This window comes from Pollachius pollachius (assembly GCF_949987615.1).
Source record: "Pollachius pollachius genome assembly, chromosome: 8".
Taxonomy (NCBI): domain Eukaryota; kingdom Metazoa; phylum Chordata; class Actinopteri; order Gadiformes; family Gadidae; genus Pollachius; species Pollachius pollachius.
Genome location: NC_136941.1, coordinates 24472025 through 24484415, shown reverse-complemented (window position 1 = coordinate 24484415; position 12391 = coordinate 24472025). Strand labels below are relative to the sequence as shown.

General features: G+C 52.4%; 1 protein-coding gene across 2 annotated transcripts in view; it reads right to left on the bottom strand.

Moving 5' to 3' along the window:
- The window catches only part of nckap5l (NCK-associated protein 5-like), a 24096-nt gene extending 11860 nt beyond the window's left edge, over window positions 1-12236 (bottom strand). Inside the window, exon 1 of one of the 2 annotated variants that reach the window (XM_079741775.1) lies at window positions 11835-12236. The gene's annotated coding sequence lies outside the window, so the exon portion shown is untranslated. Of the gene's footprint in view, window positions 1-5048; window positions 5380-11834 lie in introns of those variants that run through there. The other variant, XM_079741776.1, reaches the window with a different exon arrangement.
- Window positions 12237-12391: the final 155 nt, after the last annotated feature.

The window sequence follows — 12391 nt, the reverse complement described above, 5'->3', positions numbered from 1 at the left end:
TGAGGCTACCTCTGGACTGAGGCTACTTATGGGGCTGGACTGAGGCTACCTCTGGGCTGAGGCTACCTCTGGACTGAGGCTACCTCTAGACTGAGGCTACCTCTGGACTGAGGCTACCTCTGGACTGAGGCTACCTCTGGACTGAGGCTACCTCTGGACTGAGGCTACCTCTGGACTGAGGCTGCCTCTGGACTGAGGCTACCTCTGGACTGAGGCTACCTCTGGGCTGAGGCTACCTCTGGACTGAGGCTACCTCTAGACTGAGGCTACCTCTTGACTGAGGCTACCTCTGGACTGAGGCTGCCTCTGGGCTGAGGCTACCTCTGGGCTGGACTAAGGTTGCCGGACCTCCAGCGTATAATGGAGCCTCTGAATCAATGCAGCCCATCTGAGGAGGGATAAAGATACAACCGTCCACTTAACCTTGGCCGACGGCTTCTTATTGAGTGGCTATAAATACCAGCCCTTCTCCAGGCTAATGCCCATCAAAGCTTTGGTGGGCAGGAGTGGAAAAGCTGGAGGTGGGTGGGGTGGGGGTGTTGGAGGTGACCACAAACCCACGTCTATGTGTGCCGAAGAACGTGCACATGAAATTACAGCGTTGTACCAAAGACCACACTAAAACTAATGCGGCCTTGCGTCGCAGACTGTGGGTTCTTTTGATGCGCCGGAAGAAGAGCAACACAACACTGGAACTCACACACACAGAGTGACAGCGAGACAGAGACAGAGAGGGACAGAGAGACAGACAGAGAGAGATCGTCTTACAGACAGGCACATTGTGGGAGAAGTGCGAGAGACGAATGTGCCGTACGACACACACAGTGGGGCTATTGACAGCGATGTCGGAGTGAGGAGAGAGCCGAGAGTCTCTGGGACCGCCTTCCACGGGACGGGCTGCACCCTGACATCTGGGGGACTCTCCCTGTGGGGGTCCCACTGGGGGGGGTCCCACTGGGGGACTCTCCCTCGGGGGCTCCCAGCCCTCATCACTAGCTGTGCTGTGGGAGGAAGGGAGCACGGCTCCTCCATCACCATCATCACCATAAGCAACATGACTTGTAGTGAGCATTCCTCGGGACATTGCAGGCACATTGAGTTTGCTATTTGAATATCTCCATTGTCCAGAGGCTGGAGAATGGATCACACTTTACACGTCTCACCCAGTGTGATAAGGAGCTTCAACATCTATTTATATTTTGTTAAGCAGCGAGAGTGCCCTCGCCTCGCCTCAAACTCACAACAGCAGGAGTTCAGAGTTATTTACAGCGAGTGCAGTCTGCCGTTTGTTTGTAGAGGGGTACACCACAGAGGAAAAGGCAATACAAGTCCCAAAGAAGTCAGCGTGAATGTCACTCACTAACAGCCAAAGACAGAACACATTAAGAAGCCGTTCTAAATGATACAGCATCCTTGTAGGGCAGTTTGAGAACTTCAGCTGAACCTTTCTGCAAATTAAGTCTGTTTCCCACAAGGCTGGACCTCTGTGACCCTTTGTGGGCTTAGTAGGGGTTGTTCTCTTCATCTCTGGTGCAACAGGAAGTACATCAGCACCAAAGAGGACTTCAACAGCAGCCACCTGAACCATATGAACTGCTGTAGTGCAGAGCGCAATACGCAGGAAATGACATCAAGAAGGAAGTGTGTGTTTGACGGTGAGTGGAACCGTCTACCCATTCAGCACATCCTGTCCATACAAGAACACTTTGATGACTGCTTTACCTTAACCTCATTTAGTACTCCTATATTTATATATATTGGAATCAGAAAATAATAGAAATACTGATGCATTCAGGTCAGTTGATTTCCAAAAGGAGTCTGGATACTTTTGACAATGGCACCACATACTAGACCAGAGATACAAGTACAACGTATCCGTAATACTCCTCCACCCTCCTAGAGCCCATCCATTTACACCGAACAGCTTCAACCACAGGCTGCCTCTGGCCCAGTCCCCCTGATCTCCTGACAGCCTGCACCACGAGGTACCCAGTAGACCAGACCGGGTGGTACCAAGTAGACCAGCCCGGGTGGTACCCAGTAGATCAGCCCGGGTGGTACCCAGTAGACCAGACCGGGTGGTACCCAGTAGACCAGACCGGGTGGTACCCAGTAGACCAGACCGGGTGGTACCCAGTAGACCAGACCGGGTGGTACCCAGTAGACCAGACCACCTGGTCCACAGTAGACCAGTAGCTGGTCTTTGATAGAAAGTGATCTGGGGGGGGGGGGGGGGGGGGGGAACGGCTTCAGACCGACCCCAGCAGCAGTGCTCTCCCTGGAGGGCTGCAGACTAAATCTGTGTCGCCGCGTGTCAACAAAGAGCTCCAATCAGAGGGCCGCCCGTATCATGTGTTTGTCTCCGAGCGAGGGAGCCCGCCACGTCTCGCTATCCCCCCCGCCCCGCAGAAAGAGCAGTAAAATGGATACCTTGCATATCGAAAATCAACGCTGTGGAGCCGCCGGGGCCAGGGGCCGGAACAAGAGGAGACCTGGACCTGGAGCTGACTCATGCAACAAACAGTAGTCTTGAGTTGGACTATGGTTTGGTGAAGCAACATTTCTCTTGATTCAAACCAATGGAGATCCAGGTGACTAACCCATCAGATCCCTGTAAGACCCTACCCCTGGTGACGGCTCTCTCTCGCCCACACACCCAGAGAGCTTAGAGAGAGAAAACAAAGGAACGGGGGTGGGGGGGGTAAATCGGTGGGATTAGGGGGAAACACGGGCCAGGCCCGCTCAGTGTGTCTCCCCTGGTTGCTGGTGCGAACCCTTATCTGAATGTTCCACCAGGACGTTACCTACGTTACCACACACACACACACGCACACACACACACGCACACTACCGCCCGTCAGTTGTGCCCTCCTTCAGCCTTCAGGGACCGGGGCCGGGGGGCCCTAAGGGCTGGGGGTCCCCTTTGGGCTAGGCGGAGGCATGGGGTCACAAACTACGTGTGCGTGTGTGTATCTCAGAGCCAAGGGAAACCAGAGGGAGGAGATCCACCCCCACACCCAGCTTACACACCCATGTCTCCGTCTATGTCGCTCTCTCTCTCTCTCTCTCTCTCCCCCTCCTCCCTCCCTCTCTTCTTCCCCATGTCCCCCTCTATGTCGCTCTCTCTCTCTCTCTCTCCCTCCTCCTCCCCTCTCTTCATCCCTTTCATCTCTGACTCATTGGAAAGTGTAATGAAAGAAAATGGGATGAATAATTCAGTAGACACGGCGTTTAAGAACTCCCCTTTATGTCTTTTTAATAAACGCAGGGCATGCAGGCGCTACGCAGTGAGCCTCAGTCCTGTGTCTTTGGTTTTCTTTAAGGGTTTTCGGGCCAATCTAGGATGTACAATGAGTTGAGTTCTTTGGTGATTACGGTAATTTGCTGCTACACTCTGAAGCAGGAGTCGTCTCGCGCCCCCTTCCTACATCCTGCACCGTAACGTAGCATACAGGAAGGAAGTGGCTGCGAGTCTTGGGCTTTCCAAAGCAGGCTGCCAGGAGGCCGATCTTGTTTAGATCTCCTCAACCTGAAGTGGGATTAGGGGTGTTGAGCATCTGTCCTCGCAATCTGGCTTTGAAGTGAGCTGATCACTGCTCTGAGAAGAAGCCGTCCTCGTTGAAACACCTGGTGGGGCCTTAGAGAGACCAGGCCCTGATCTGTGATCCCCGAACTGAGGCGGAAGGGAGAAGCAGCCGAACACAGAGCGCTGCCAAGATGGTGCCGTGCTGCTCTCCTGGTTTATCCTCAAAAAGAGTGGAGCGAGGGCCAGCGATAAAAGCGCAGCCGACGCCGAGCTCCCGCGACTCTCAGAGCTCCCAGGGTCCGGGCTCCACGGCGCGCGGGGGGAGACACACCGGGCTCATGGAGTCAGGGCACCAAGATGATTCTTTAATGGCAGCTCGAGCGAGGAGGAGGAGGGGAGAAAATGCATGAAAGCCTCTTAAATCATGTCAGTCACACACTCTGGGATTTGGCATGGGGCAGGTTGATCCGAAAATGTCAGACAGCAGCCATTCCATGGCCAGGCTGCACGGAGCGCAGGGGCTCGGTGCGAACGCTGCAACAAAAAGAACATCAAACACGTCGACGGAGGTTCAGACGGGCTGGGGGGGGGGGGAAGGACGACTCCGCCGCCGAAAAGATGTAGGCCAAGTGGGGGGGTGGGGGTGTCTCCGCACCGACACCAGCTCAGAAACAACAATCACAGACGCAATGTTTCTGATGCATGGTGAAGAAGTGAAACCAATGAAGGGGGGAGGGGGGGCGCGGACAGAGAATCCGGCAGAGCGGGGTTCCTCTGTGAAACACCTCTAATGGCAGACACTTCTAACAAGGGCAACATTTAGGATGAGGAGCGGAGCAGGGGGGGAGGGAGGCTGGTCTGCCTTCCTAAAGGCCAGAGGTTGGTTCAGAGCCATGTACTGTATATACCCCCCCCCAAACCCCTCCACAAAGGAAGTACAGGTCTACCACACCGACAAAGACACTCGTTTTGTTGTTTATATGTCCCTACTCCCATGCATCAACATCATCAAGGTTTTACACACACGCACACGCACGCACACGCACACACACACACACAGACACACACACACACAGACACCTCTGTTCCAGCCCCCCATCCGGCAGATTTACGACACATTGTTACGTTTCCAGCCTCACCCCCGTTCAACGCGTTTTGGTTGACATAAAAAAAAATAACTTACGGAAGGTGCATTTGCTTTGCTTGCATGCCAAAATAGACTAGCTTACAAAAGCAAATCACATGAATGCTAGAGCCCCCATATTAAGAAAACCACACACAAACCCAGACAAACAGACCTGCCCTTATAATTCCATCTCTTGCCTTAATCTCAAGAATAACAAAACCTCAGTTGGCCCTCCGTCATTGCATTCATTTTAAACCCAGATTATACTTTAGCTACACCTACTAGCTACCAGTGTGCTACTGGAGCACAGCAATCACTGCTCCAGAGCAAGAGCGGAGACACACCACACACCCCACATTCAGACACAGCTCAGCTGTATTGGCCGGGCTTGCTCACCTAGCTGTGGCTACGGTCGTCTCTTGTCCTCCACTGACAGCATCAGAGATCCTCACACCGGGGAGATCCAGAGAGCCGGTAGAGGAGGAGGCTACAGAGAGGGCGCTAGGCTAGCGGCTTCTCACTTGGTTCAACTGGCTCCTGGACTAAAAGAGATTTGATTCAGCATTGCTCCAGAGAACTGTCACCCACCATAGCTAGGGTTAGCCTAACCCTCTACTCCCGGGCTAGAAAGACAGCGTCCGTGGGCGCGACAGCGCATGTGTGTGTGCGTGCGTGTGTGTGTATGTGTGTGTGCGCGTAGCCTGGCCTCTCTGCAGAGCCAGCTACGTCTCCCATTGTTCCAGGACGAGTGAGGCAGGCTTCCTACCCCGATAGACCCTGCCTACTACAACAGCTGTGGACCAGCCCCCACCCCCTTCTCCAACTCCTGCCTCTCTCTGCCCTGCTGCTGGTGGCGCTGCTCAGCATTAACCCCTCCGCTGCCGGAGCCGCCCAGCGGAGAGGAGCAGAGGGGGAGGTTGTATTTCAAAGGAGGCCTTTGCCGGTAGCGGACAAAGAAGGGGACTCTGGGAGGATATCCCACTGTCACTGTGGACATCTCTCCCCCCATAGGAGGCCTGGAAGAGTCTACGCCAAGAGGACTTTCTTTGTCGTCACATCAGAAGTAAGCGTTGGATTGAATCCCCCCCCCCCCCCCCCATGACTACCTTCTGAAAGATAGAGCACCAAGAAGAGAGAGGGTTCTGTTCTTCACTACGTTCAGAAAATGTATGAATTGATTATCGATACCGCCGAATCTGAAAAGATTTGAAAAGTTCGTGTGACATGAGAACCTGCCTCTGGATCTAACCGCAGTGAATCCTGCATTAGCAGAGAAGTTGAGTTAGATTGGAGGTCCCTGGTAATGACGGTGTGCAACAGCCGGCTCACAGGGCGGGCCTGAAGCACGGTCTGCTTCAGACGCTACCGGACTGGTTTCCTGTTTAATAGAGGCTCAGCAACCCCCTCTAGACAGACTCGTCTTGACTAATAGGAACGAACAAGGAAAGGGAGAAAACCATCCCATGAGCTATGTCAACTTTGCGGTCGCTCACTGATGAACAATGTGCGCTAAACACATTCCATACTGTTTGTATACAAATGAGACTCACTGTGTATAAGAAAAGCTGTGTAGAAGCAAACACACTTCAATACTTGGCAACTCCTTTCCTTTATTTGACCCTAAGTGGCTGGACATAAAACCTGACCTGAATAAACCCCCGTACTGGGCGGGACATGCGCGCGCACACACACACACACACACACACACACACACACACACACACACACACACACACACACACACACACACACACACACACACACACACACACACACACACACACACACACACACACAGTAATAATGAGTAATAATCTCCAATGTTCAAAGACGCTAAATAAAAAGTCAAACAAAAAGTCAAAATGTATCAAACGCAGCAGGATTAGAGGGTGCAGGATTAACAGAGTGTCAACACACTGGAACCCGGAGCACTCTGGACATCAGACTTCACATCACAAATCACCAGGATCAAAGGAGCTGGTCCAATCAGGGTTTTACCCTCTGAGGACGAACCACAGCTGGCCAATCGGGTTCCCCGTCCCCTTGGTGGTCAGGAAGGAGAGGGGCAGATGATCCTGTCCGGAGGTGGCCGTGCATTACAAAGCGTTGGTGGTGAAGTGACAGCACATGGTTGATGGTGGGAGACTCATAGGTCCTCCTCAGCACAGGGGCTGAAGGTCGCTGAAGGGTTGATGGGATGGGATGGCACACACACACACATCTGAAGGATGAATGGGGATGTTCAGATAGGGTCAGAGGGCTGAGAGGGAGGCCCTGAAAGGGAGTCACATGGTGCCCTGGGGCGACACACTGGGAACCACAAATATCCCTCCACATACACCGGCCCGTTGTCTCTCCTCTCCCCCACGAGTCTCTGAGTGCCGCACAACATTTGCACTCGTGTTGTACCTCGACACAGATAGCCAGAGGGTCAAGGAGCAGGTCAACATCCGTCTGCCTAACAGACGGCTCACTGGCAAACCTTTTGGACCACCACACCCCTGGCCTGAGCGTCGGCAGGCCTACTACCAGACTGTGGCACATTTCCACCGGGGGGTGCGGGTCGGTTCGAGCTAAGATCAACAATGTAGGACGATCCAAGAAGGACGGCAAACTTTTGCCCGACATTTTCTTCGATAGACGAAGCTTTCGCCTCTGTCCGGAAACGCGCACCCTCCGGTGGAAACGCGGCGTAGGGCTGCATTAGCATGGGTCTCCAGGGGTACAAACAACCATTAGAACAACCTTATAGTCCCCGGCACCAGGTGACACCAAGAACTACACAGCGGCAGAGCAGAACGTCACCCAGAGGACAGCGTGCACAGGGCAGATGAACCCACACCACCCCCTGGCAGATGGCCTCTCACGGACCATTCTGATTTCAGTTCCAAAGGCTGTCGCAGAGCGAGCTGTGGGGGAGAATGAGGGCTGTAAATCACACTGGCGGGGTATCCAGCCCCATTGAGAGGCAGACACTTTAATGGGCTGTAATGTGCAGGGCGCCATGCGACAGCTCATCCACCTTGTAGAGATGTGAGGGGCAGGATCTACAGCTGGGCTGTGGAGGCCCGGCGGTGTCGGTCGAGGCATCCTTTGTTGATTTGCATAAAGCCTTGGCTTAGACAAAGCTCATTATGAGGTGCAGGGCTGGAGGGGGTGAGCCATCACAGACAGCTCCGGGCGGAACGCTGATCCAGCTTCGTTCCTCCAGTCACACACGTCCACGCAGCCACCGTGTTCAAACTTTAGTCATACTCTCATTCTTTGGCAGCGGCAATCCGTGTACATGAACCACCGTGTAAACAAGATGCAGAGTGGTGCGTAGAGGTCGATTTCTGTGATATGTAATGAAAACCATTTGTTCAGGTCCATGTGGGTCTCACACCGGGGTAACACTGAGAGTGGGGCCGTCCTCTTGCCACCCAGACTACGAGCTGAGGGAAACCCCCCCCCCCCCCTTCTGCAACAGGAACACTCCCACCTCCGTTTCCATCTGTGTCAGCAGATGTCTTCACAACCTGATTCCACAATGAATCACCGTCCCATCCAATAACTCAACCAAAACAATGTGAAAAATATAATCCCGGTCAGAAACAACATTGCACCCCAGAAGAAACGTTGCCCTACTAACACACACACACACACACACACACACACACACACACACACACACACAACCATTAAAGAGGTCTGGAGGGGGGGGAGGGCACATGATTGATTTGGCACAACACAATACTTGCACATCTGGACAGCAGGCACCAGCGCTCTGACTAGCCCGTAACCGGCTTGGCTGGGCCCAGTCTGCACCCTTTCCACACCATCCACGTCCTCCCCTGAGGGTCTGGAGCTCTAGCGGAGCTCAGCGTTGGCTCATGGTGCGGAGATCAGATGGAGTGAGAGGCCGGAAGCAGGGAGCCAATAAGAATCTGGAAAACAGTGAGAGTTGGCCCGGGCCCAGGCTCACTAAGCACCTTGTGGGAATGGGATTTAGGGATTAGAGCGTGGAGGTGGATGCAACCAGCTCTGCAATAACATCTTATTTCAAGAGCAAAAATCAAATAAACGCCATCACACACAAAAGGAGCCCTGTTCAGGATGAAGGCTGTTGCAGCACCGTCACACACAGAGCCCTGCGGTGTGGCTGATGCTTTTTTTTGTCAAAGTACTCTTCATTGACGCCATTATGGATATGAGGGGGAAAAGTGACACAACCCAATCTAATAGATGGATCCCTATTTTCCCCAAAAACAATTGGGGCCATTTATCCGCTCCTTGGCCAAACAGGACGTGCCGCGGACCTGCCAGCCTGAATTGATTAAAAGCGACATTCCATATTTTCCCCTGGACGGCGCGATGAATCAGATGTTTGTTGCAGCTTTAAGGTAAGGCTTAGCTTGGCCAACCTTCATGTTTGTGTGACCACAGATTCCTCTTTGGGGTGGATGTTGACAGAGCCCAGGGATTTTGGTTCTGTACTCACACACCTTTGCCTTGCTGTTGGACGGTGCTCCAACTCAACCCAGCAGTCTCTCCGAGACTTTGTTTGAACGTGACGAGATGGCAACATCAGCAGCATGGGCCCAGAGCTTGTCATCGCGGCCTGTTATGTTCACACAAATGCAGCGAAGCCAGAACTGGAGGTAGTTTGTCACTTCAAAGAGAGAACACACACAAAAGGCTTCAGTGGAAACAATGCCGTAAAAGATAACTCCTCTAAATCTGAATATCTGTGTGTGTCCCCTAACGGTAGAGATCTTGATGAGACCTTCCCCCGACCCCTCCCCCATAACCACACATGACTCCACTCTGCAGGGTAATGTGTCCGGGCTGAGGCCTGCCCCATGGGTGCCTTCCCTGCACGGTGAGGACAGCAGTACTACCTTATACATCCGACCGAGGGAGACCGCCGGGTCTCAGCGCTGGCTGATAAGGAGAGACCCCACTGAGCCCCGGCTCGGCCTATCTTCAAAGCCATGTGGGGGAGCACACTGGGAGATAGGCCCTGGCTGGGGGAGGGTCTGTCTGCACACAACACCACCACATTTCACACACTTCACACCGGCATAATGACCTCCCCCCACCCCCGTAAACTAATGCTGTCTGTCAGTTGGCAGGCACAAGCTCAATATGGCCACCATCAAGTCCCTAGTTATGGTACTAAGGAGGCTATGTAACTTTGTGTTAGCCGTTCACTAGCATGCTGCTATGCTACACTGCTGGTGCTACGTGGTTGATTGGCAGTGTCCCAGAGGAGTCTTTAAAAAAATGGAGAGACTGATTATGTTAACAGACCCAGCCGCCAAATGGTAAACAACTAGACTGACGCATTGTTCTCTACTAGTCCCAGAGCGTCTAGAAGACTGCTGCAACAAGATGTGGGACACAAAGGCTTACAGAACATCTGGAAACAATTAGAGGCCAACAGCGAGAGCCAACACTTATAATGCCCATTACACTCCAATATGTGACCCGCTCTTCATGATGTCATGCCCTACAGCTTGGATACGCTATCGCAAAGTTGCACTCAGGAGAGGGCTTTTATAGAGCTTCAAACAGGCTCAAAGCCCAGAGCAAACCATATGTAATCTAGATCTATAGACTAGAACCACATCCAGCCCCGAGAGATGATGAGGTCATCGGGAGCGAGAGACCCACGGCATGCTGACGTCCTGGCCTCCACGTTACATCCACACAGGGAGAAAACTCTCTTTTGAAGGCTATTTGTTAACACTGTACCCATTCACAATACAGGAATAGATACCAGACATACGATGTCCATAAATATGTAGCACTGTGTCTGTGAAGGTTGTGAGATCAAATAAGAAATAGTCAACATCATGTTTGTTATATCCGCTTGATGTTTTGCTGTTTGCAGTGTTTATGGACAAGTTAAACCACAGAATACTTCCCTGAGCATAGGTCTTAAGCGTCAAGTATGTATTTTTTTAAGATACATTGTAGTGTTACCGTTACTGAAAGTTTTCTTTTAACTGAATTTAACTGCAATCTAGGGGTGATAATGTCATAGAGGACAGCATCTCATGTAAAAGACACAAGCAGAATAGTTGTTTGCTCGTGGCTGCCTAATGTATTTTACATTCCACATAGATTCCTCATGATTATTCACTATGTTCTGATGATTCAATTGTTCAAATGTCATGAAACTTGAAATGCATGGCAATCAAGTGCCTTTAATATTGGAACATCATTAAACACGACTGAATCCACCACCCCACCCCACAAGTCAAACAGCCCAAGGTAACAAGCATGTTGTTCTACTTTTGAGATGTCTCCAACAGGATCTTTATTAAAACAATGTTATAATGACCTGGGAGGGGTTTCTATGACGCATACGTGTTCAAATAAGCATGCCTTTTCTGTATAGTGTTACATAGTGCTGAATATCCATACTAATTCGGTGCCACTTGGTTCCAAGCGATTGAAATCAAAGCCAAAACACTCGTTTATAAGGGAAGAAGTGCATCACTTATAAACTCATTCGTGTAGGAGGGTTAAACGTCAACGTGTTTATATCGTATTGTTTCGTCCTGGAGAGGAATCAGCAGTTCCCCTTTCTAACTGTAAACAAGACCAGATCCCGAAGCCAGCCTGGTGGGGCCTGGCCTGTTGTAGTGGTCTCATGCATGGACCAGAAGAACCTAAACCTAGAGATAGAAAGCTTTAAGACGGCTTTTCTTTTCTCTCGCTGTGGTAGCTGATAGCTGCCCTGGATATAGCCCTCAACGCATAGACGGCCCAGGAGCCGCTTCTACGCCCTGGACACAAGCCCCTAGTCCCCGTGAAACACAGCCCCTAGTCCCCGGGAAACACAGCCCATAGTCCCCGGGAAACACAGCCCATAGTCCCCGGGAAACACAGTCCCTAGTCCCCGTGAAACACAGCCCCTAGTCCCCGGGAAACACAGCCCCTAGTCCCCGTGAAACACAGCCCCTAGTCCCCGGGAAACACAGCCCCTAGTCCCCGGGAAACACAGCCCCTAGTCCCCGTGAAACACAGCCCCTAGTCCCCGTGAAACACAGCACCCAGACCCCCTATGCAGGAGGTATGGAGCCGTTGGTTTAGTGACTGGCGCATTAAAACGCATATGCTCACTTTCGGTCTTTCACTAAAGCTCTCCTGTAAACCACGGAACCGAGGATTAAGAAACAAAGCGAGACTCACCTCATCTGGTTAGTAATTCTTCAGTTGGATCGGTTGGGCCATCACCGATAACCGAACGGACGACGTTAACCCTGACGCTGCTGGTCCCGACGTACCGTGCGTCCTGCAAGTACTACCCCTAGTCCTCCTGGTACTAACCCTGCCCCGTACCGTGTCCTCCTGGTACTAACAAGTACCGCTGGTCCTGGTACTACTAACCCTGCCCCGTACCGTGTCCTTCTGGTACTAACATGTACCGTGTGTCCTGGTACTACTACCCCCTACCCCGTGTCCTGGTACTACCACCATGCAACGTGTCCACCTGGTACTACTAACCCGACCCCGTACCGTGTCTCCAGGTGCTAACCCGACCCCGTACCGTGTCTCCGGGTGCTAACCCGACCCCGTACCGTGTCTCCGGGTGCTAACCCGACCCCGTACCGTGTATCCTGGTGCTAACCCGACCCCGTACTGTGTATCCTGGTACTACTACCCCGTACCGTGTCCTCCTGGTACTGAACGGGATGCTGCGGCTCCTCCAGCGCTGAGCGGTGATGTCATCACATGGCCAGAAACCC